Raw genomic sequence first — 27,106 nt, 5'->3', positions numbered from 1 at the left:
ACATGCATTCCAAATTCAGTGAGACAGTCTGTCAAAAAAAAAAAAAAAAAAAGAAAAGAAAAAGAAAAAGAAAAAAGAAAAGGAAAAAAAAAGGAAGGAAGAAAGAAAAATAATTAAGGCAGAGAAACTGAAGCAGACACTGGATGAACTCTGGCCACCACACTACACATATATGTGTTTTTCCACACACATTCGAACATGTACACCACACACACATAACACCCCACACCCCACACACCACACACGAAGTTGTGTGGAATGTGATGTTCGTGTGTGTGTGTGGATACACACATATACACACACACATGTTAAAAGGAATAAATTCAAAAAAATGTATCTTTAGTGTATGCTATATTTTCCTCATGGAATCTGGTGCCTATAGATATTAAAATGAATGAAGCTGAACTATTTTGTTTGCATGAATGTCTATAATCATTTTAAAGAAAAATACTCAGAGGGGAAATATTGTTCATCTGAACTTCCAAGCCAAACAATATTTAAATATTTAAATATTTTTATTTATGAGGGTCAGAGGTATCTTCTGAAAGAATAAAAACATTCATGGGAGTAAGCTTATTTCTGGGGAGGATATAATAAGTGGGTTTTCAGGCTTATGGTTAATGTATGTTTTCTTAGAGAAGGAATGAAAAATGAAGGAGAGGGAAGTCAGCAGCAGCTGACGAACATCTGTTCTTTCTAGCTAGTACCTACATACATATTTGTTTCATTGCATTCTCTGGATATTTATTTATTATCAATAGTTCCTAATAAAGAAAGCAACATATGGTCTCTGAGATAACTCAGCTCTGAAAATACCCAAGCATACAGTTTAAAAAGCATATGTGAAATTAGAAGTCACAATATACCTAAGCATGTACTTATCATCTTTTTGGAGATTCCCTATAGAGAGCTATCCAAGCACAGTATAACATATATAATAGAATATAAAGATTTTGACAGGAATTGAAAGTTTATTTTCAACCAACAAATCCTATAGAAATTCAATTTGTTTTTGACTTACTTTTCCAAATTCATCAGCATCTTTCATAAAAGTAAGCAAACACAATAAATGCAATTAGCACTCTTTCCCCTAAACATCCCATCAATTGCTAATAACTCTTGAAAAGTAAAATTCTGCTTACATAGTTCTCCGTACAAGTTGTAACCACTATTCTTTGCCATGCTTCAAGGATCTTGGATGGTAATTGACTTGCAGGTAAATATATCAAGGTATTTAGCCATCTGTTGAAATTTAAGATGCATTCAAAAATGCTTGTAACAAATTTTATACATGTTCACTCATGATAGAAGTGTAAACAGCACAAATGAAATCTCTACCTGAAGCCCAGTACTCCAAAACCTCATACCTACTTCAGAGAAAAATCGCTGCTAGCAATTTCAGGCAGACTCTCTCAATCTCGGAAGTATTGACAGGGCTGGATGAGATAATTACTTGTTTGGGGCTGTTCTTCAGGCTGTTTAGTTGCAGTCTTGGATTCTACTACCTAGATGCCATTAGCACTTTACTTGTCCCATCCTGAAACAACCGAAATGTTTCTAAACATTGACAAATATCTCCTCGAGTAAAAAACGTTTCCCATTCAGAACTGCTCCTATATTGTTTGAGACCTTTTATAATGGGTTCATATACAGTACTTCATGTATAACTAAAACGTACATGGATTATATATACATGGCTTTAAATATAAATGATATGATACTACATAGATTATCACAAATATCTGTTCCTTTCACTAAATAATAGTTTGTAAACATCTTTCAACAATAACGGCTTTTTCATTTCTTATTATTATTCCTTAGCATCTGGATATATTGGATTTTGTTTGGTTGGTTGGTTGGGTTTTGTTGTTGCTTTTGTTTGTCTGGTTGCGTTGAAATCTTCTGACTTATAATAGTGAAACTGACTTGGGTACATTCATCCCGCCAAAAGAAACATTTTACACTCTGCTGCCCGTTGTGCTTTCCAGTCTTGGCACGCATCTGCCTTCTATTACTACCAGGGGAAGCAAATACATGCGACACAAACATTTGCACATGCCTCCAATAACTCCTTAGAGGTTTCCTGTTGTGGATGTTACGGAACTACTATGTATTCAAGTGTTAATTTCTTGTGCCCTGAGATCTTTACTGTTCTATGAGCAAATGTTCACATACAACAAGTGATGCTGTGTAAACTTGCCTCCCCATATATCCCTGATTGGCCAATAAAATGGCCTGTACCTGGGCTCGGCAGAAGAGAGATTGGTGGAGCTAACGTTTGCAAGCTTGGAGAACAGAGGACCAGGAGAGAAAGAGAGGTGCAAGAATGGAAGGAAGAAAGAAGAGAAGAGCAGGTCACCATGGATTAATGTGAACAAGAAACACATGGGGCTGGGAGGAGTTTTCTGTGAGGATTGGCATGATGGAGAGGAGCAGCCCAAATGGAGCATGTACGAGTATTTACAGGGATTTTGTATGGCACGTGTGGCTAGGAAGGAGATAGCGGTGTAGCTTAGGGGGTTCAGATCTGGCCAGCTCCAGTGTGTAAGGCTTACTAACAACAATCCAAAAGGTTTCTATGCCATTTATTTCCATAATATCAGGTTAAATAATAACTGCAGCTTTAATGATCATATGAACCAATATTAAATATTAAATACTAATAACTCTTCAACAGTTTCCTAAAGCACTCTCTCTTCTATCCTCTCCTTTCTTATGGAAGTGTGATGGTATCTAGGTATAAACAGACATTTCTTTCCAGTTATGTGCTACCTAGAATGGTCTATTCTCTTTCTTTGGGCATTTTTTTTTAAGCCAAGTATTATTGTAACTATAAATCATTTATTCACAGACTCATTCCTCCTGAAAAGACCTAAGACCATCTCAGGTGTCTCATACTTGAGAAAACATTGATCTTAGCAAGAAGATGTGTGATACAGTGCCAAAGATTATTGGTTAGGTATGAGAAGAGCCCTGTGTTCCCTCGTTCATTCTAAGTTCTTTTTTTTCTATAATTTTTTAAATATAATGTATTTATTTTTTATTTTATTTTTATGTTACTTACAGTTCATTTCCTTTGTATCCCAGCTGTAACCCCCTCCCTCATTTCCTTCCAATCCCACCCTTCCTCCCTCATCTCCTCCTTGCCCCTCTCTAAATCCACTGATAGAGGAGGTCATCCTCCCCTTCCATCTAACCCTAATTTATCAGGTCTCATCAGGACTGGCTGCAATGTCCTCCTCTGTGACCTAGCAAGGCTGCTCCTCCCTCCGGGGGTGGGGGGAGGTCAAAGAGCCAGCCACTGAGTTCATGTCAGAGACATTCTAAGTTCTTATTTCCACCCTGACATTCAGTTTCCCCATCATCATGACAGGCACTGAATAAGATTACTTCTTAGCAGTCCTCAGTGAGATGTTATGAAATTTTATAATGATTTTAAGGTTGCAAGACAAAAGGTTTTACATGGTTTGTTGTTGTTGTTGTATGTTTTTTTTCAGCTGTCTGTAAATTACCATATTGAATCTTCCTTGGACATTGTCTATTGACAAAGCAGAGTTGGAGGCTGGGACAAGTTTACTGAGCCATTACATCTGAGACTCTGGAGATGAAAACATAAATGAAATTTATGGCAGATTATCTGGAATTGTCAACAAAAATTTTCTCCACTCAACTTAGCCTTTGTCACTGCTATCATTGATTATTCAAGCTGCAATTATTCTTTATTCATAACCCACTTCTCAATGCAAAAAATAATTTGATGTTGAAAGAGTAAAGTAGCCATTGGTCTGAATTAAGGTAAACACAAATATTCTCTAAATCATTTTGTGAATAGTAGAAATGCAAACTCTTCAGGACCATTCCAAGTTACAAATGCAAAAATAAAGTATCTTAATAAGAGATTGTTAATACCATAAACACATCTAATCAGGTTGAATAGTCATTTTTCAAGCCATGACATACAAACAACAATATTCTAATACAGGGCAACAATTTAGAGGAAAATATCTTAAGGTGAAAATGGTCATAACTTTGATTCTGTAATGCCAAATTTCGAACACTGTTGCTGCTTGTTTAAGGAAAGACCCTAATAAAAACCATGACAAAGCAGTTGAAAACACCCAAGACTACACTACCCAATCCTGCTATCAACCGACCTCAGGTAAACTGTGTTTATTATAACTTCATTATAATGTTAAAATACCTACCACACTACAGGCTCCTGCTTTCAAATGTGACATATGAAGAATGTTGTAGTTGATTATTAATATTTACTATGGGTTTATCTTCTGGTAATGCTGCTGTTAATCCTCAGCAGCTGTATAACCAAATCACCACACTGAGACTGGGTTTTAGTTAATCTAGAACACAATGCTGGGCAATATTTACTCCCTCCTAAACCTCCAAGCCTTCAGTTTCCTAACATTTAGATTTCCCACATTATACTTGCTTTTTGTGAAATCTTAGGTCTGGTTCATGCTCCAAGTCCTCCAAGCACTCTCCTCCTGCTCTGCTCTCCTCCAGCTCTGCCTCCTTATGCTCCTCCTCCTTCTGGCTCCTTCCTGTTAGCTCCTCCCCTCTTTCCTGTCCTCTGGCTCCTCCCATTGCACAACATTGTATCTAGTTACTTTATTTGTGCCCTGTTTACACAAAAGTTGAGACAAGATGCTTATAGTGAGTATCGCAATGCAATATCCAGATTGAAACCAAACAGTTGGGGGTGGGGAAATCAGCATTTGAATTAACAAGAGTAAGGCATATACATTTTAAAAGAACATTATACCAACAGAAGAACATGGATTCCAGGTGTTCATGCTCATAAGTTCACCTCTGGATATGGTATAGTTGAAAAGTAAACAGAAATTTCTCCAGTGACCACTGAGAGCCCAATGTTTTCTTTGTTCAGGAAAGCACTTCATTTGAAAAGAATCCCCTATATTGCACTTGCTGTAAGCAAGCTTTTTTTTTTTCTCTTTCATCTGATGCTTCTTTGTGCACACCTGCTACACAATGGACAAATAGTTAACCACATTGTTACAAATAGTTGATGAGATCTGAAAGCAGCCAAGCTATAGTCTGGGAAGTGATGAGAAGAGAAACCTCATGGAGAGAATCTTTTTCATTGACAATACTACTAGTTAATAAGTTACACCAATAAGATTCCCCTTTGTGTTTGTTTGGAATTAAGACATAAAAATTATTTTTGTAGTAACTGAAAAAAGTATATATGGACACAAAAATATAATAAAGTCACAGAATCCAGAAAAAATAAAAACCACAGAAAAGCAGAAATAAAGAACTGGTAAATGGGACAGTGGTGGTGCACACCTTTAATCCCAGCATTTGGGAGGCAGAAGCAGGTGAATCTCTGAGTTCAAGGCCAGCCTGGTCTATAGAGCAATTTCTAGGACAGCCAGGACTACAAAGAGAAACCCCATCTCAAAAGCAAAACAAAACAAAACATAAAAAAAAATTATAAAGGGAATATTTGTGGAGGAGAAACAAAGAAAGGAGTCCTTATGTTATAGAAAGAGTTAGGGACACTTGCTGAAGAGAGATAACATAGGAAGGGTAGGGGCAGATGTTCCTCCTGTAGCCCAGCTGCAGAAACTGCCAATTATGAGCTGAGGAAACTCTGGCACTGAAGATTTAACTGCCTAACAGAGAAGCAAAAGGTTCTTAAGCCCTAACAAGGACTATGCAAATCTTCAACTCTACTCTATTTCCATCCTAGCCAGTGTAGTGGAACTTAAATAACTAAAAATAAATATGTGAGTGGGCTCTGCAAAAGCTGGTACCAGGTGATAATCCTGCACGCTGCATTTCTCATCGTGCATTCACATTTGGTTTCTAAAGTCGTTCTTGTAAAGCACAATTACATTACACAGGAAATACAAACCTCTTACCCCCTTGAGTGTATCTGGGGGTTCATATTATATTCAGAAGCATATGATCCACATGTCCATCATATCAATAACTGATAAATATGTTCACAGCCAACTCCTTTCCTGAGGATACCAGGGAGGCTTCATAGACAAAGGACAGAAGCATATTAAGGTGACCAAGAGCAGCCATTGATCCACTCTCTGTTTCTGAGAGTCACATTTCATGGTTAGGGGCAATGAGTCTGACTCCACGTCTTTGGCATTGCAAAGTTGCTCTCTGCCAACGTACTTATGTATTTTTTCCATGACATTTTCCAACTCCCAGGGTAACAATGATTCGGTCACTTGCCTCAGGAGTTGAGTTTATCATCTAATGCTCCTGGCAAGATGTTGCTGGGTAGAGTGTTTCTGTTTCCATTATTTTCATCCCATTACTGCTGGTCGTCCCCACTGGGCTTTTCTAAATACTGTAATTTTACTCTCATCTGCTTTTATTTCTTTCAAATATTCACAGGCTACCATTATTTTCCCCTGTATTTGTCCCTAAGCATTTTTAATCTTTCCTTTGAAGTAAGCCTCTCCATCATTTTCCCACTTCTGAGGACACAGTTAGAGTATAAGGGATCCCTTCATTTTTCTTCATTGTACGAGAAAAATATGGTCCATTTATAAATGCTTCTTGGGAGATAAATCATCAAGATCCAGAGAAACTGGAAGGATTTGACAATGCATTATTTCCGCTGATGATGATGTTTGAATTCGGTTGCTGTTCTCATGAAATTGGGCCCAGCGGTTCATGTGACTCAGCTTATCTTACACAACTCCCATTGGCTGGCTTTGTTGATGCTCACCACAGTAGTTCTCTGATCCAAATAACTTGCAGCCAAGTCAGAAGCATCTGTGTGAAAAGCACCAAGAAATGCATGAGGTGTGTCACTAATGGGAACTGAAAGTTTATTAGGCTGTAGTGAGTTCAGTTTCAATTACCCAACTGTTTACCAGACAGTCCTGGCCAACAGTTATCCATAAAGCATACTATTTGCACCTGGGAGTCATCTATGATTTCTCTTCTCAATTGGAAAGCTCTGATACATGCAATGAATGCTGATAAACTAATGCTTTTCATGCTCTCTGAGCTAGAAGAGATCATTACTGCTCAACTCACCAATTCAAATTACATTCTGGGGCTATCTGCATGTGTTATCAAGATGGTACCCTTGTGACAGGGAACTGGAGAGCATCCATCAGCAAATGAACACCTCCTCCACCTCCCTATTTTTCACAGTTGGGTTGAGGAAATGGATCAGCTACAGGCACTATGGTTTCCCTGAGTTGGCTTGCAATCCACAATGTAGCAAAGATCTTTAGAAAAGGCTACACTTCAAAGCTCAAACTAAGGATGCTTAAAAAGAAAGCACAGCATTTCAAAATAAAAAAGTGGAATTCTCCTAAGAAAACAATGAAAGCACATTCCCCCATCTTCTGCCAGTCTTGAACATTCCCTACTGTTCTTCAGAACAATGCAATCCTTTGCTGTGTGTTCTCAGTATTTTCTGGGTTTTGTTGTTGTTTCTGCCCTTGTTAATAGCTTACTCATTTATTTTGATTTCTTTTTATTTCTCTATAGTGTGTCCTCTGAGAATTTAAGCAAATGTCTGTCTTGTTAGCATTTTCCTCTTGTCCGTCCATATTCATTTCACCAGTTAATTTTGTATGAATAACACTCAGATTTCCACTTTATCGATGAGTGGTATGCTGGAAATCACCTGAGATACGCAAAGAAAACTTAATTATTGAATAATTCTTTTTAATTTTCTTATTTATTACAATTTATTCACTTGATATCCCAGTTGTAGCTCCATCCCTGATCCCTTCCCAATCCCACCCTCTCCCCCTCTTCTACTTCCAGGCTCCTCCCCCAGTCCACTGATAGAAGAGGTCCTTCTCCCCTTCTGTCTGACCCTAGACTATCAGGTCTCATCAGGACTGACTGCATTGTCTTCCTCTGTGGCCTGGTAAGGCTGTTCCCCACTCAGGGGGAGGTGATCAAAGAGCCATCCCCTGAGTTCATGTCAGAGACAGGCCCTTTTGCCCTTACTAGGAACCCATTTGGACACTGAGCTGCCATGGGCTACATCTGTGCAGAGGTTCAAGGTTATTTCCACGCCTGGTCCTTGGTTGGAGTATCAGTCTCAGAAAAGACCCCTGGACCCAGATTTTTTGATTCTGTTGCTCTCCTTGTGGAGCTCCTATCCCCTCCATGTCTTTCTATCTCCCTCTTCTTTCATAAGATTCCCTGTACTCTGTCCAAAGTTTGGCTATGAGTCTCAGCATCTGCTTTGATACCCTGCTGGGTAGAGTTTAATTCTAACTAAATAAATCACCCTTCTATATCTTCTATATGTTTCTTTGATGGTTCCATATTTCTGAGGTAGGGTATTCTAAAACTCAATACCATTTTTATATCTTCTACTTTTCCTTGATTTTCTTCTTCCAAATAAGCAAATCTGTTGCCCAGTATTATTGACTTCAAAAAGAATATTTTTTATATATTTCCAAAAATTATATATTAATATTTTCAATATAGGGGCCTAGAGAGATGGCTCAGCAGTTAAATGTGCTTACTCATGCAAAGGACCTGGATTGAGTTTGTAGCATCTAGTCAACTCCAGTTCTAGGGGATCTTGTCTCTTGCAGCACTTTCACATAATATGGTGCAAATAAACTCTTGTATACTCACACACATAAATAAAATAAAAAATATAGCATAAATATATACTTAAAATATATTATATATAATATATAAATAAACATCAAAATATATACTTTATATAATACATATATATAAATTTATAAGTAAATATATCTTATAATACTTTGGTATTAATTTGTTAGGTTTGTAAAACTAAAATATCCTAATGGTAGTATTTTAATATTTTTTATTTAATTACAATATAATTATCTTATATCCTCTTTCTTATCCCAAACACCTGCCTTGTAATCCTCACTCTCAAACTGATGACTTTTTAAGTTTAGTATTAAAGAGTAGATTATAGGACACAATACATAATATTTACCAAACTAATGACAATAAATCCCCAAATGATTTTTTGGAACATATGGCATGATGATAGATTTATCTACCTAAAATATTCACTTCATAAAATACAGTTTCAGTGAAGTTTCCTTTTGCAATTTCCATTCTGAAATGTAAATTTCCAGGCTACTATGTTAACAGGCCTGTTTACTTTCATCTTTGACTATATACAAAGTGTGTATTCACTTGTGCATTTTTTTCCCATGGTAATTCCACACTTTCTGTGCTCCTATCATCTCAAAATGCATAGCTGAATTGTTTGATACAATTCAAAGTGATTTCATAATTCTCCAAATGTTCTAGCAAATGAGAAACTGAACTAAACATTCTTAACAATAAGCAGTTTATATTTAACAGCAGCAATAACAAATAACATCCTAAATGAGGATATATTTGAGAAAACTCATTTGAATCAGAACTGAAATAAAAAAAAATCAGACTACTCAGTTCAACTTTGAACCAGATGTTTTGTTAGGTTTGAGTTAGAGGATAACTGAAGGTAATTTTCCTGCCATCCTCAGACACTCTCAGGAACCCCACTGGAAATATGCCTGTGACAAACTTCCCATGGTCTCTGGACTGCAGAAAATGCTAACCTTCCGAAAACAAAAACAGTTGGGTTGCTCGTTATGTCTTTATCTAGACAGCAGTCCTCAGTTTCCTCTAGGCTCCCTGATGCTATATGAAGAGGTAAATAGCCTGTGTGCATTTGTAAAGCAATCTCCCAGGGGTCCTAACTGGAAAAGAATGACAGAGGCCTTGGAAGTTAGAAACCTAAGACTTTAATCTGCTGAAATGCATTCCCAGTCCACCCAGGGAATGTATCTAAGGAGCCTAGAATGTGTAGAAATAAACCCTGTTCCTGCTATGTGGCTTCTGTTTATTATTATTATTATTAATAATTAATTCAATCTACGTCTCAGTCATAGGACCTTCCCTCCTCTTCGATTCCTGTCCCATCCTCCCTCAAGCATTCCCTCTCCCCTAGTCTTCAGAATAGGGGAGCCCCTTACCCAAACACCCCAGATCATCGATTCACATGAGGACTGAGTTCATTTTCCTCCCCTTCTGAATCTTTTCAGAGACTCTTTTCTAGCACCAGAGACAGCATGGCAGAACATAAGACACTGGGGAGTTATTAACTTTTTTTTGTTTTTGTCTTATTATATTTTATTTTGTTATGCTTTGTGTTATTATTAATAATTTTATTTACAATTTACTCACTTCATATTCCAGTTGTAGGCCTCTTTCTTATCTCCTCCTGGCCCCCTCCTCCCTCCCTCTTCCTCTCTTATCCCTCTTCCCTAGTCCACTAATAGGGGAAATTCTTTCTGACCCCAGCCTATCAGGTCTCATCAGGACTTCCTGGATCCTCTTTTTCTCTGGGTTGGCTGGGTAGTCCCACCAGGGAGAAGTGATAAAGGAGCAGGCAACTGAGTTCATGTCAGAGACTGTCTCTTCTCTTGCTAGGGAACCCATAAGAGGACTGAGAGCAGGGAATCTAGTCTTCACTAAGTACAGTCTTTGGTTAGATAACAATTTGATAGGTATCCTGGCAAAGATGTTAGGAGAAAGACCACCAACCCAAATCATCACTTCCAAATTAATTAAAATAAACAATTAATTAAAGCAAGCTTTTTTATTCCAGTACACAGGCTGCCTCCCCCTTACGGAGTCAGCACTGGATGTGGGAAAGATAAGGTTCTTATAGCTCAAGGGTAGGGGTTTTCCAAATGGAGAAGCAAACTTAACAAAGTAGTCATAACAACAGATGGTCATAATAACCTATTTAAACAAAGGTAGGGTTGCAAAATGGTCATATAAACCTCCTGAAACAAAGGCTCAGTTGCAAGGTGGTCATAATTTTTTTTTTAAGTTGGGGAACATGATTATTTTTTCCTGGAAAAGGGAGTACTGTACTATCTGTAGTATGTTTGTACTATTTCTACAGTTGTATGCCTGTGGGGCACGACACAACCTTTCAGAAACAGAGGTTTATTCATAAACAGGTTTGAAGCTAGTTATCTTTGTAAGATGGCTTTCAGGCCTAAAATGGACGCAGGCTGGTTCATCAGAGTGTTCAACTCCAATGTAGAACATCTATGTCACATCAACTACACACAAGACCCCAAGAACATCATAGAAGGGGGGGCAGGATTGTAAGAGCCTTTAGTGGTGGATAACTACAAGGAAACAATGTTTTCACAGCACAACGGGGCAGTTGCGCATATGAACTCAGAGCTTGATTGCATACATAAGACTTGCAAAATCTCAAGCCATACAAAATTTCAGCAAGGAGAGCTGAGTTGGGAACTAAGTCTCACCCTACCTGAGTATCTGTTGACATTTGGTGGTTTCTGGTAGCAAGAAAATCAGCTTTCTTTACTGATTTAGTCAACCTTAGTAGTCAATGATAGTCCAGGGAATAGTTGAGTGACACAAGCATGACTTGATTTGAGGGGTGAGTTAAACTCAGTATTATGTGGCTAAGAAGGTAAAGAGTGGGTATGGGAAGATTGGGGGAGAAAGGAATATGAGCAAAATAAATCACATGAAATTATCAAAGAATTAATAAAATATTTTCTTCTGAAAGTATATCACAGGAGATGGAGAGATGGTTCAGCAGTTAAGAGTGCTGGCTGCTCTTCCAGAGGACTGGGGTTTGATTCCCATAAGGCATCCCACAAGACATCTATAACTCCAGTTTCATAGGATCTATCACTCTTGAATAAACATACATGTAGGGAAAAGCATCAATGCACATTAAATAAATAAATCTTAAATTTAAAAAATGCTGGGTGGAGGTTGCTAACACTTTAACTCTAGCCCTTGGGAAGCAGAGACAGGTGACTCTCTAGGTTTGAAGCTAGCCTGGACTCCAGAACAAGTTTCAGGCAACCAGGGCCTCACATAGAAACACTGTCTCAGAAAACAAAAGCAGCAGCAGAAGAAATGAAAGAAAGAAAAAGGAAAAAAAAAAGAACAACATTTATACTAGTGAAGAAAAAAATGTAACTAAAACTCTTCCATATTTGCAAATTGTGGGCTGGTCAATCATGGCACCTCCACCATGATGCATTCCTTACAATCCTTAGGGGTTCATAGCTATATTTCCAGTATGACCAGTCTGGATTTTATAAGCTTTTTGCTACCAGACAAAGCAATTTACTACAATTTACAGACAAATTGTAGTGAAGACAATTGGGATTTTAATCTCTCTGTCTCTCTGTGTCTCCTCTCTCTATCTCTGTCTCTCTTTCTCTCATTTATTATCTAGCAGCAGCATAAGACAATTAACTGCAAATCTCTAGAGAGCAGCAGTATTTTTAAAGTTTCCTGGGAGACAAGCATATTCAACCAAGGTTGGCAACTACTGTGCGTGAAAAAGAATGCATCACTGACTTTCTTGGCACAAAGACGCTAATTATACACTAGGCTCCCAACTCGCTGACATTATCAGATGACTGATTCTTACACTCAGTCAGGTTAAATAGCCAAATGATTTCCACACACAGCACACTTACAAGTGTATCCTGATTTATATGCTGACAAAACTTAATAATTAATCATTATATGACAATCACAATTTTGTTATGGTCTTGATTCTGTAAGTATTTCATTTAATATTAGGCAACTCGGGACAACAAGGAGCTTTTTAAATTTTAAAAAAGTGGAAAGAAAAATATAAGGCACTTTTTTTTCTTTTCTGGCTTACTTGAAATGTTGACATTATTGAAAAAAGCCACCAAAACAAAAATACCACAGATAATAAAAATACCCCCATTATAAAGGAATTTATCACATCAAAGTTAATGATTTTTTTTGCCAGTAACAATGCCACTCTTTGCTTGTCAAGTTAACTCAATTTCAATTTAACTGAAACACTCTGTCATCCCATCAGGGTCACAGACAGAGATGAATTAAGGTGATTCACAGGCTGAGCATACTATGTGCCCTGGATAAGAATTGGTTATTGGTTCCCGTCTTCTCTTTCTCCCAGCCTCTTTTCCTGTTCTCTGTTTTCCCTCTTTCCCTTGCTTGTTCTTTTCCTCCCTCTTTCTTTGATTGCAATAAAGTATTAGTCAATTGATTTTATTTAATTTCTGTGATGTTTATTTTCTATACACTATGATAGGAAAAGAAGGAGGCTCAAAGGAACTCTGAAGGTGTTCTCTGATATCTAACACTGGGATCACCCTCTTATTCTCTGAGCCTTCTCATGGAAGCCACTCCTGTTTCATTATTTCCAGCCTCTTTAAATCTCTGTGACATTAAATAGTTTTCAGAGTCAATATGCAGGAGCAGATCCTTATATTTCTGTAAGACAAATAAAACAAAGCCTCAAGTCTCTCAAGAAGCTTAACGTGGCATTGAGACATGAATAAATACAGTAACCACTCCTTGACAACATAGATATCACCCTCCTGGGCTAGAAGGACGTAAAGAGAGAAAAGGAATGGTTCCCGTAGTCATCAGCAATGATGGTACATCTTAGTCAGCAGTCTTTCCAATAAGGACTAGTTATTGGGAAAGTATTCACTCCCCATTATACAAGTAAGACTGGGATACAAGGCCACTTTTTAAACCCCTGGGGAGAGCACTAATGTTATACTTTTATGACTAGACAGTAAGAATAATATAATTATATCATAGTTACTCTTTCTATTGCTCTAATTATTAGGAAACGTGCACCAGTGTGCCTGTGGAGGTTACACGCGGGTCCACAAATCACACCACGAGATCGGTTCCACGTGGGAGGTTTATTAGGGGAAGGGGATTACAGAGAGAGGGAAAGAGAGAGAGGCAGAGTCAGAGAGCGGAAGAGGAAGAAGAGAGGGGGGGAGGGCTCCAGTTCTCTTATAGGGTGCTCCAGGGCATGCACAGATAATTCCAGGTGGTCAGGGTGTCTTCGCAAATGCCTGATAACCGGTCTATTAGGTCCCTTGGGGGCTGGCCATAGAAGTGCTTGCTTACTCGTCCCAACACTAATAAAATTCCCCTACAAAAGCAACTTAAAGAAGACAGAGCTTATTTTGGCTTACATTTCAAGGGTACAGCCCATCATCTCCCTCACCATAGGAAAGCCAAAGCAGCAAGAAACTGAAGCAGCTGGTTATGTTGCTTCTTCATCCAGGAAGAAGAAATGATGAAGGCTGATGCTCAGCTAATTCCTTTGGTCTTAAAATCTTGAATTCTAAATTGTGGCAATGGTGATATCCAATTTTAAAGTTAGCCTGGACACACTAATTTACTTAGTCAAGATTATCTCAGCAGGAATGCTGAGGGACTACCCCATCTACACATTCTCTCACAGGTGTCTCCTAGGTGATTCCGTGTCCTGTCAAGCTGACACTCCACAGCAAGCTTCACAAGTTGTTCCTGAAAAGTAGCACATTCTGAAGTTCCCACATGGTTCACACTTCACTTGAAAAATATATTTTTGTACCTAATTACAAACAATAAAAGGAAATCACGTCTTTGACTAGATGGCTGCCAGGAAAACAAAAACAAACAAACAAACAAACAAACAAAAATCAAACCGAAAACAAAAACACCACCACCAAGGACTGTATCTTATTCACACAAGCAGTTCAGAAGGCTGGAAAGCTGAAGATGAAGACATCATCCAGTTCCATGTCTGGTGCAGCTCATTTCATTTTTTTCTAGTGCTTTTAAGACAAGATAACCCATCTGGTTTAATCACACTGCGAAGGTCTCATCTCCAAACACTTTCACAGTAGGGGCTAGCTTTTAACATAACTTTGTTGATATATAACTACTCAACAATCAGGAGATACTATGATTGTCTTATATATGTTCTATCTGAGTGAGTATTTAATTACTCACTTATGTATATGGACACTTTGTTGTTGTTTGTGGTTTGTTTGTTTTCCCCATTGTTCAACTTTCTCTGGTTTTCTTTTTTAAATTAAATTTATCTGTTTGTTTGTTCACTTCACATCCTAGTCATAGGCCCTTCCCTCCTGTCCTCCAGATCTCAGGCTTCTCCTCTCTTCCCTCTATCCCTCCCTTCCATCTCCTCAGTAAAAGGATGTCCCCCTGGAATCCATCCTAGCATATCAAGTCACATCTAGATTGAGTACATGCTCTTTCTCTGTGCCCTGGTGACACAGCCCCACCAGGAGAAGCAACAGAGTCCATGTCAGAAACAGCCCTCATTACTCTTGCTAGGAGACACACATGAAGCCAAACTTGCCCATCAGCTACATCTCTGTAGGGTGCCTATATCCATTCTATTCATGGACCTTGGTTGGTACTTCAATTCTAACAAGCCACACTAGGTCCAGGTTTGTTGATTCAGTTGGTCATTTTGTGGAGTTCTTGTCCCCTCCAGATCCTGGTATCCTTTCTCCCACTTTTTCTCAAGACTCCCTACACTACAATGTTTGACTGTGAGTCTCAGCATCTGATCCGCTGCTGGAAGGAACCTCTCAGATGACAGCTATGCTAGGTCCCCTTATAGTTAATAATGCCAGGGATTGGTTATCTTCCATGGGTGGGTTTCAGGTTGGGCCAGGAAACTGTTAGACATTTCCTCAGTCTCTGCTCTGTCTTTATCCATGCACATCTTGTAAGCAGGGTAAATTTTGGGTCGAAGTTTTTGTTGGGGGGTTGGTATTCCACTCTCTCCACTAGGAGTCCTAGCTAAAGGGCGTCCTCTTCAATCTCCATAAGCAGGCATAGCAAGGGTCCTCTGGTTTTCTTTGGGTTGCCAACTGGGAAACTTTCCTCTTTTCTATTTAATATTATCTTTTTCAATATATCTGAGCTACTGATTTTGTTTCATGAAAATTCTGGGAACTGACAACAGCAAAGAAAGAAGTTCTTAGTATGTTCCACTTTGAATTCTAAATGCTCAAAAGAGGACTTCCCAAATACAGTCTCCAAGAGCACTTAGAGAAAAACTATTGAAATCTTTTAATTTGAAATCACTTTTCAGCCCTAATGATTCTTAATCTTTAGAATATGCTGGGCAATAAGCATGTGATCAGAAAGTTATTTAATTTGTTCTGAGACTCTGTTAAAATATAAGAGAATGGGAGATGACGGAGAAGTGGAATTTCTAAGGAAAGTTGGGGTTTTGATTCAACCCCTGAAGAATGGGTAGGATTTAAATCAGTGGGACATAAAGACATGATATAAAAGGCATGATATACAAGGAACTGCATGGTACAGAGGAATGAGATATAGGGATAAGTCCAGGTCACCTGAGTAGAGTGTGAGACAGTACCTGTGCTGGTGCTGATGATACAGGAAGAAATGGAGGAGCAGAGTCTGAGTAACAGAGAACCTCAACAGTTCTTGACAGTTTTCTGTATCCAATGTCTGTCAGACATGCAATGTTGACCTATTTTCCTACTTTAACTTGGAATAAATTATTTTGTTTATAGTCTCTTTTTCATTGTTTGTTAACAGTATCTTATTATATGCTCATTGTTTCTTATAAATAATGAATGGCTAAAAATGTTAGCTTATGAAAAAACCATGAGTATTTTCATTTTATAGAACCTAGGATATGCTTATCCAAGGGTGAGCCACTAGGTTGACGCTAAGTTGGATTCTGTGAATATGAAGACTGTTTAGGACAATGGTTTCTTCTGTCCAGACATGTGTATAAGGATATTTTAACAATGTACTGTCTTCTAGGAGTCAAGTTAAAGACAACTAATAAAGTATTTAAGAAGATGATCTTGGTGTCAGGTAGAACAGATTTCATCTTTGCACCTCTGCAGTGTGAGGTTAAAGAGACCTCACTTCTGTAATCGATGTTTCCTCCTTTGTTGAATACCGTAATAGCAAACCAATTAACATATAACTGTATCATAGACAATATGGAGATCAAGTAAAGAACTATGCAAAAGCACATCAATGACCGATACCCATAGTTATAACTACAATGGTAATTGTTGGCCATAACTTACTATTAAATGTTAACTTGTTAATATTAATGTAACTAACAAGATGTTACTTATCATATGGAACATATATTAGAATGACTTTTATGTAGAGGGACTTTAAACCCTTTATGAGTTCAAACCCTCCTAGATGTTTCTAATATCACTTGATTTTAAGACAGTAAACCTCTCTTGTTTTGTGTTCTCCCCTTCAATATAGGGATAACAACAGTACTTTCTTTATAAGGTTGATGAAAAATCCAAGTAACTTATAGTACATTTAAAGTGATATCTGTATAATTCCATATAAACAAAAGTTTGTATTATATATAAAATTGTACTAATGTTTTGATAAGAAAAGTATCCATGTTTAAACACAAAACTCAAAACTCTATGAAACCCAGTGAGTATATGACTGGAATGCATCAATTCTTTAATTATGGAATCAGTAATTCGGGGTAATTGATTCTAAGATGATATGAGGCTAATTTGCTGAAAACTAAAGTATTGTGGGAGTGTAAAGCGCCTCAACAGATAAAGATGCTCCCTACAAGATTCAGAGCAAGAATTCAATTCCCATGCTCTACATGGGAGAAGGGAGGAACTAATGACCTCAAGTTGTCCTCTGACATCTTGACCCCTAATGAAAAGCATGTGCACAAATGTATGCATGTGTGTATATGCACATGTTCACAAACACTATATATAACATATATATGTTTCTATAAGTAACAAATAAAAATGCATTAAAAATAAAGCAGTACAAATTAGCGACCATAAATTGTGAGCTACAATAAATGTTTTTTCTTGAATTAGTTTCTGTTAAATGTTCACCACAGCAATGAAAGAAAACTATAATTCTGGTTGATTGATGAATGAGATAGGCACTATATTTATAAAGTTTGTAAAAGTCTAGACCCTGGCTGGAGAGGAACATCACCTGTCTCATGTAACATTAGAGAGTTTATTTATCATTTGAAGCTTCAATTGTTTCAGATTATATAATCGGTAAATACTCAAAGTAACTCACACACAAAAGACACTAAATAAATACAAGTTAGCATCATTATTGCTTCAGCACAGTATTACAAATTACTTAACTGAATATCTAAGGCTTTCTATTGCTGTGATAAAACTCCATGACCAAAAAGCAAGTTGGGGAGGAAACAGTTGATTTAACTTACACGTTCATGTCACTGTTTATCATTGAAGGAAGGTAGGACAAGAACTCAAACAGGATCATCTCCTTAGACACCAAAAAAGCATTTGACAAAACCCAACACTCATTCATGCTTAAAGTCTTGGAAAAAAAAAAAGGGATACAAGGCACATACCTAAACATAGTAAAGACAATATACAGCAGCAAGCTTATAACCAACATCAAACTAAATGCAAAAAAACTTAAATCAATCCCACCGAAATCAAGGACAAAGCAAGGCTGCCCACTCTCTCCATATCTCTTCAACATAGTACTTGAAGACCTGGTTAGAGCAGGAAGATAACTAAAGGAGATCTAGGGGGTAAAAAATCAGAAAGGAAGAAGTCAATGTGTCACTATTGCAGATGATATGATAGTCTACATGAGCAACCCCGAAAATTCAACCAGAGAACTCCTTCATCTAATAAACACCTTCAGCAAAGTGGTTGGATACAAAATTAACTCAAAAAAAAAAAAATCAGAAGCGCTCCTGTACACCAAAGACAAAAGGACCAAGAAAGAAATTAGGGGAAATACACCCTTCACAACAGCCACTAATAACATAAAATACCTTGGTGTGACTCTAACCAAACAAGTGAAAGACCTGTTCAAAGAAAAATTCAAGTCTCTGAAGAAAGAAATTGAAGAAGATATCAGAAGATAGAAAGATCTCCCTACCTCATGGATCAGTTAGATTAACATAGTGAAAATGGCCATCCTGCCAAAAACAATCTACAGATTCAATGCAATTCCCATCAAAATACCAACACAATTCTTTGCAAAACTTGAAAGAAAATTCTCAACTTCATATGAAAAAACAAAAAATCCAGAATTGCTAAAAAGATCCTATACAACAGATTGTCTGGAGCTATCTTCATCCCTGATCTCAAGCTGTACTACAGAGCAATAGTAACAAAAACCACATGGTACTGGCAGAGAAACAGAAAGGAGGATCAATGAAATCTAATTGAAGACCCAGAAATAAACCCATACACCTATGGACACTTGATTTTTGATAAAGAAGCCAAAACCATACAGTGGAAAAAAGACAGCATCTTCAACAAATGGTGTTGCTCTAACGGGATTTCTATATGTAGAAAAATGCAAATAGAACCGTATTTGTCACCCTGCAAAAAACTAAAGTACAAGTAGATCAAAGACCTAAACATAAAACCAGACACACTAAATTGGTTAGAAAAAACAAAAACAAACAAACAAAAAAAAAAAGAAGGAAAAGCTTAGCAATCATTGGCAAAGGAGGCAACTTCCAGAACACAACACCAACAACTGTCTCTAAGAGCAACAATCAATAAATGGGACCTCATAAAACTGAAAAGCTTCTGAAAGAAAAAGACACTGTAGTCAGAACAAAACAACAGCCTACAGACTGGGAAAGGATCTTCATCAACCCAATATTTGACAGAGGGCTAATATCCAAAATACATAAATAACTAAAGAAGTTAAAAAGTAATAAATCAAGTAATCCAATTAAAAAATGGGATACAGAGCTAAACAGAGAATTCTCTGCAGAGGAATATAGAATGGCAGAGAAACACTTAGAGAAATGCTCAACATCCCTAGCCATCAGGGAGATGCAAATCAAAACGACCCTGAGGTTTCACCTTACACCCAGCAGAATAGGTATGATCAAATAATCAACTGACGATACATGCTGGAGAGATTGTGGAGAAAGGGGAACCCTCCTCCATTGCTTTTGGGAATATAAGCTTTTACAACCACTTTGGAAATCAATCTGGCGCTTTCTTAGACAATTAAGAATAGTGCTTCCCGAAGATCCAGCTATACAACTTCTAGGCAAATATCCAAAATATGCTCAAGTACACGAGAAGGACGTTTGTTCAACCATGTTTGTAGCAGCTTTATTCATAATTGCCAGAATGTAGCAACAACCCAGATGAAGAATGGATACAGAAATTGTGGTACATTTACACAATGCAATACTACTCAGCAATTAAAAACAGGAAATCATGAAATTTGCAGGCAAATGGTGGGAAAAGATCATCCTGAGTGAGGTATCCCAGAAACAGAAAGACATACACCGTACATATTCACTTATAAGTGGATTCTAGACATATAATAAAGGATAAACCTACAAAAATCTGAACACTTAAAGAAGGCAAGCTAGAAGGAGGAGCCTGGGTAAGATGATCAATCCTCACTCAGAAAGGCAAATGGGATGGACTTTGGAAGAAAGAGAAAACAGGAAATAGGACAGGAGCCTTCCATGGAGGGTCTCTGAAAGACTCTAACCAGCATTGTGTAAAAGCAGATATTGAGACTCATAAACAAACTTTGGGCAGAGTGCAGGGAATCTTAGGAAAGAAGGGGGAGGTAGCAAGACATGGAGAGGACAGGACCTCCACAAGGAGAGCAGCAGAACCAAAATATCTGGGCACAGGAGTCTTTTCTGAGACTGATACTCCAGCCAAGGACCATTCATGGATATAACCTAGAACCCCTGCTCAGATATAGCCAATGGCAGTTCAGTATCCAAGTGGGTACCCTAGTAAGGGGAACAGAGACTGTCTCTGACATGAACTCAGTGGCTGGCTCTTTGACTGCCTCCCCTGGATGGGAGAGCAGCCTTGCATGCCACAGAGGAGGACAGTGCAGCCAGTCCTGATGGGACCTGATAGGCTAGGGTCAGATGGAAGGGGAGAAGGTCCTCCCTTATCTGTGAACTTCTAGAGGGATATAGGAGGAGATGAGGGACGGCTGGTGGGATTGGGCTGGGAGGCGGGAGGGGGCTACAGCTGGGATACAAAGTGAATAAACTGTAATTAATATAAAAAATAAAAATTAAAAACTCAAACAGGGCAGGAAACTAGAAGAAGAAGCCGATGCAGAGTCCATAGTGATCTGCTGCTTACTGGCTTGCTCTTCTTGGTTTGCTCAGCCTGCTTTCTTAGAAGCTAGGACCACCAACAATGGGCTGATGTTCCTACAGCAATCACTAAGTAAGAAAATGTCCTATAACCTTACCTACAGTCTGATATTACAAGGGCATTTTTTGAGGTTCCCTCCTCTCAAATAACTTTATTTTGTGTCAAGTTGACATAAAACTATTCAGCATACTGGGTCAAAGAAAAAGCTTGCCTGATACTAAAAACCTTAGAGACATACAAAAATCTGACAAATGGAAGATAGTCAGTTTTTTAATGATTGATGGATGGATCAATGCTGAATTCACCACGTCAGCAAATGAAGTAGTCTGTCTTCCTTGTCTGTACATGACAACTTCCAATCTAGGTAGGGTCTGAGTGAAAAAACATCACTATGACCATTTTTGTTTCAATATCCTTGTTTTCACATGGGTTGTGTCAGTTAGTAGAACCATGGACTTGGCGTCTTATGACTTGCAAAACATTATTCAAAATTGAATCCCAAACAAATTACTGCACCAAGGCTTAATTATAAGAAATAGAGATACTGAGTGAAATTGCTCTCTAAATGTTGTTTACTTCTGAGCCCATTGTTTGTTTATAACCTTCTTATCCTTCTTCCAATTATCAGCAGAAACCAGATTCGCTCAAACAAACTGTTTGGCTGTGTATCCGCAAAAGCAGAGTCTGAAGAGCTTATGCTGCTCCAAGTGTTTGTGTGTGCTATTACAAATGCTTCCCAGACAACCAGGAAGAGCCTTATTATTTTTTTTCCACATCATTCTTCTACCTCCCAATTGTCTCTAAACCATATACCATTAGCTTCAATGTTAAGGCTGAGTGGTTTGAATGAAAAGAACAATGCTTTTGGTCGGAAAACATTAGATCTTGATTTTCAGAAAAGGTTATTCACATTTTTGCCATTTAGGATTTTTCTCGTAACATCATATACAAAGTGCCTCATTCTGGTTTTCTGATCTGAATGCTATAATGGAAAAAGTCTGCTTTTATTTGTAGAACAACCACCTATCTGATACTATTCCTCATTGCCACTAGGAGATCTCAAAACTCCCAATATTGTGTCATGACATTGATTTTGTGATCATTGATTTTTTTTTCATTGTTTCAATAGGCAGTGACAGTCTAGAGTATCAAAACTCACTTATTTTTGTTATATCTGTTCTTAAAGCTATATAGACAATATACTGACATTTAGTAGTTGTTAGCTAACCCACATATTCCTCTTTCTTCCCACTCTCTAAATCATGTCATATAGGGGCAATCTGCACTGTACTGTACAGGTTCAGGCAGGGCTCACCCACCTTCAGAGTGGCCTTAGGCTGCATTTCATGACTAAGGTTTTTTTTGTTTTGTTTTGTTTTGTTTTCCTGTCTCTTAATGCTATTTGAAACCTTCTTACTTTTTAAAAACTTTATTTTGTTTTGGGAATTATAATATAATCACATCATTTTCTTCTGCCCTTTCCTTCCTCCAAACCCTCCCATAAAAACCTTCCTTATTCCTTACTCACTTTCATATTCATGGCCTCTTTTTTCATTAATTGTTTTTGTATGTATATATATATAGATTGATAGATGGTGACGATGATGGTTGATAGATAGATAGAATGATAGATAATAGATAGATAGATAGATAGATAGATAGATAGGGACATAGATATAGATAATATACATATAAGTTTATATTTCTAAATATAACCAGCTGTATCTGTATAAAGTTCTTTGTATTTTTATTTTTAGGGATTACCCTCTATTATTAGGTAATCAAATGGTATGCTCTTCCTTGGGGATGACTATTTTTCCCCACTCACCATTCTTTAGTTGCCCGTAGTTCTTTGTAAGGTTGAGGCCTCATGGGCTCCCCAACCCCATCCCTTGTCCACTAGGCAAGTTTATTAGGTTTTTTTTTTTGTTTGTTTGTTTGTTTGTTTTGTTTTGTTTTCTTGTTCAGCTCATATTTAGGCAGTCATTTTGATGAGACTTTACGGGTGTAGCTCCCAACACTCTTGGGAGTTTTACAGCAAACTCCCCGATATTCTAGGTTTTTACAATCTTTTAGTCTTCTCTCCAGCAATGCTCCCCAAGCTTTAGGTTGTTTTGTAGATGCAGCCCTTGAGAATAGGTGCCACAATCCTGCATTTTTATTGGCTGTGGTTTTTCTTTTATGGTCTCTGACTCTTGCAAAGAGAAGATTCTTGGATGAGGGGTGAAGAAAAGATTTATTTGTGGATATAAAAACAAATATGTAGAATATAGTTAGATATTATGTTTCTTTAGTAAAGTAGTGGTTATATTTTCTTCTCCTAGTCCTGCATAGTTGGCTAGACTTCCAGTACCTGGCATAATTTTCCTCTTGTTGTGTGGGCCACACATATCTTGGCAGTAACCCATAGTTCTCTAATTGGCCTTCTTATCTTTTAACATTTCATCAAACTCTACTGTACTCCGCATAGCCCTTCCCTCTGGCCTCTCCTTGATTAGCCTAAATGCTTACAATTATGTCACCCTTTAGTACCCATGTCATGCTCTAAATCATTTAGCATGAATGGATCATGGACACAATTACTACCTTCTTATCTTCTCCCTATTTCTTATCTTCTTCCTATTTCTCTCCCTTTTTCTGTTCTCTCTTCTTTTCCATATTCTATGACATTTAGTTCAATGCACAGAAACAGAGTTCAAAAGTTTTCAAAAGAAAAATAAACACCTTGCTTATAAACCAGGGTTTTCTCCCAACCTCAATTCAAACGATGTTGTGTCAAAAATACAGATGACGAGACTATGTAATCATGACCAGAAAGCCAGTTAGATTTCTTCTGTTTTTGAAATCTTAAGAAACTAGTAACTGATTTTAAAATATTAACTTGTTGTTGTTCAATTTTTAATATAAAACTAAGAACATTGTTTTTAAAATTGTGTTCTTTCTTCTATTTCCTATATAGGTTATCTCAGTGCTAAGGTCTGGTTATTACCAAAAAAAACAAAAACAAAAAAAAAAAAAAAAACCTACTTCTTTCTTTTTTGGTTTTTTTTTTCCCTCAAAGTTTTAATTTAGGAGAACACTGTTTATCATTAGGTTGAAAACATAAAATAACATTAACGTGCTTTTCAAAAGAAAAGGAAATTGTTTAATAAATTCCGTGTTTCTTCTGAATTCTTTCTTAGAACTTAATTCACCTATGAAATCATACTACTAGTCTTCCTGGTTTCCTTTACTCTATCCCCTCTGAAACTTACTTGAAAGTCACGGTTTCAATTGTCCTAAAGTTTGAATCTGGAAGTTCAGAAATGATACTAGAGAGTAAGAGATGAAGAAAAAGGAAGAAGTAGAGGAGAATAAAAGGAGGAAAGAAGAAAATGGAAAGAAAGTAAATAATGCTAAGCTGACTGAAATAAGTGTACATGATTCTTTCTGCAGAGTTATTTTAGACCCTGTAAATGATTTGAAAATCACCACACATCAGAAACTACAGGAAAGCTTGTCTCTTCGTCCTATTAGCAATGTATGAGAGCTCCAAGCCACAGGTCATAAAAATAGGAGATGTCTTCCAGTAATACACTTGTCTGGACCACAGTAGGCACCACCTGCTGTATCTTGGCATGGAAATAGGAAGAGAAAATCACCATCACTTTACTATTCTCAAATAAAGCAGAAGGGAAGCTTTATAACATTTAAATATGAGCTCATAAATACAAGGGCAGCGTTAGAAGAGAATAAACACTCCAAGGGCAGAATGCTACTGCTAACGTTGTCGTGGTAGAAACGCCTGTTTGATTTGTGAATACTGTCTTTCTCCCAACAACAAAGGGCAAGTGCACATTTATGTATACTTTTCAACTTCCTCATATCACACTCCAGAATATTCCAGGTTACCAGGAAAGCAATTGCCTCAAATGTAAAATACTGATCTAGAAGTGAATGTCTCTCTCAAGGATGAAGGGCATGGCAAATGAGAGCCTGGAATTAAAAGAGGGGTAGTTGAAGAAGCAACTGAGGAAGAAGAAGGGACTTGACGAGGAAATCTGAGAAGGGAGCTCATTCCTCATCAAGGAAGTGGTTGTCCAAAGAATGTGTAAAGCAGAAGCACAAGAGAGAAGGGATCAGTGTGAGCAATAATGAAAGACAAAAATCACAGGAAAGGGATACAGAGATAATAAAGAAGTAGTGATAGAGAGTCAGCTACATCTGAAAAAATTTGGATCAGCTAGCTTCTGAGTCCACGATGAGCCATTTTCTAACAAATTTGTGTTAAAATAGAATAATCACGCATGGCTTGATAAGCTTCATAATTAATTTTCCAATTCCATTCCCCTAATGCCCTTAGAAATAATACTAGAGGTTTCTGTGCTTGGGACTAGTTCAGAACCCCATCATGAGACTGGAGTTGGAAAGAGACAGATGCATGCTTTCTCTCCCTGATATGGAGGACTAAAAACTTGTAGATTTGGTTTCTTGGTCCTAGATTACCCAGAGTCCAGCATGGTTGGTTTGATGGATTAAAATTTTGGCTGATTGAAAGACCAAGGTTTCTTTGAGAAGGAGACATAAGAAAACTGACCCTTAGCTGGGAGTGGTGGCACAGGCATTCCTGCAATCCCAGCACTCAGGGAGGCAGAAGCAGGCAGATTTCTGTGAGCTTGAGGCTGTGTGGTCTACAAAGCAAGTCCAGGACAGTCATGGCTCCACAGAGAAACCGTGTCGCAAAAAACAAAAACAAAATATGAAAACTGACCTTTAACCTGTTGTTGGATTGGTTCCTTGTAAAAATGAAGAATAACTTAAATAAAATAATAATTTCACAAATATTCATGTCTAACTTGGGCTTTGAGTGTGACCATCTGACTCCTATGCTTTAATACAGGCTATGTGAATAATGAACTAAATTATGTTAACCTGTTTCATTACTTTCTTTGCCCCAAGACAGAATCTTGTACATGGCAGGTTGGCCTTCAATTTGGTATGTACTAGAGAAAGACCTGGAACTTCTGATTCTTCTGCTTCTTTCTCACAAGTGTTGGGATTATTGTCATAGTTTTATGTAGTGATAGAGATTGAATGCGTGGCTTCGTGCATATGAGGCAATTGCTCTACCATCTGAGCTATGTCCTCAATCCCCGACAACTTATTTTAATTCAAGGTAAGTGTTCTTTGCCCCTTGATTGTTACACTTAGACAAAGAGTCACACATAAATACTGAACACAGAAGCATCAGGAAAAAAAAGAAAGGAGTAAATACCAAAAATGAGGACAAACAAGGCTGGTCAAGCAGGCTTTCAGCTTTAAAACCATGAGGCAGAAGTAGACAGATCTCTGTGAGTTCAAGACCAAGTCTGGTGTATATAGTAAATTCCAGGCTACATGGAGCTAAATAGTGATACACTATCTACCAGAGGAGAAGGCAGAGGAGCAGTAACAATTGAATATGTATAATCCAAAGGCTCTTTTAAGGTAATAAAAACCCTGAAAAACAATCCAGTAAAAGGCTCTTCATAAATGGATGCCTGGGCAGTTTCAAATGTGAGCAACCTGCAAATCTGCCCAGGGCTAGTGCTTGGAAAATATCAATGCTTATTTGAATATTAGCTTTTTGCTAATGTGCCTGACAGAGCATCAAACGCTCAGCAAAGGGCTATTTAGTTGTTATTATTGCTTATGTTGGATGTGAGTCACAGGAAAATACCATTTTCTTGCAGGTCTGTTGTAAACATAAGATGTGCATTTACAACTGCATCATTCCCCAAGTTAAGAGATGGTGGCTGCATTATGTACAAAATATGACCCCAATTATAAGGTCAATCTTGCTTACTCTATGGAATCTACTTCCAATATCCAAGAAGTCTATTTTATCCCTTTGTTTCAACTTGATTATAGCACAGGAACCCATATTCCAGCTCAACTGAATTCCTACCCATGACTGCTGCCCAGACATCTTATCAAAAACAGGTGTACCTCTACATTCATGTTAGAGCATGACACTCTTATCTGAGGATGGAGTAGGAAGAACCTATTTTAAAGAAAGTCTTATTTTTTTATTTGTTTTTACTGAGATTGGCACTCATTCCTGAAAACAAACTCAAACCACCTCTGTG

The sequence above is a fragment of the Meriones unguiculatus genome, chromosome 5 (assembly GCF_030254825.1).
Source record: "Meriones unguiculatus strain TT.TT164.6M chromosome 5, Bangor_MerUng_6.1, whole genome shotgun sequence".
NCBI lineage: Eukaryota > Metazoa > Chordata > Mammalia > Rodentia > Muridae > Meriones > Meriones unguiculatus.
This window is presented reverse-complemented; position numbering follows the sequence as displayed.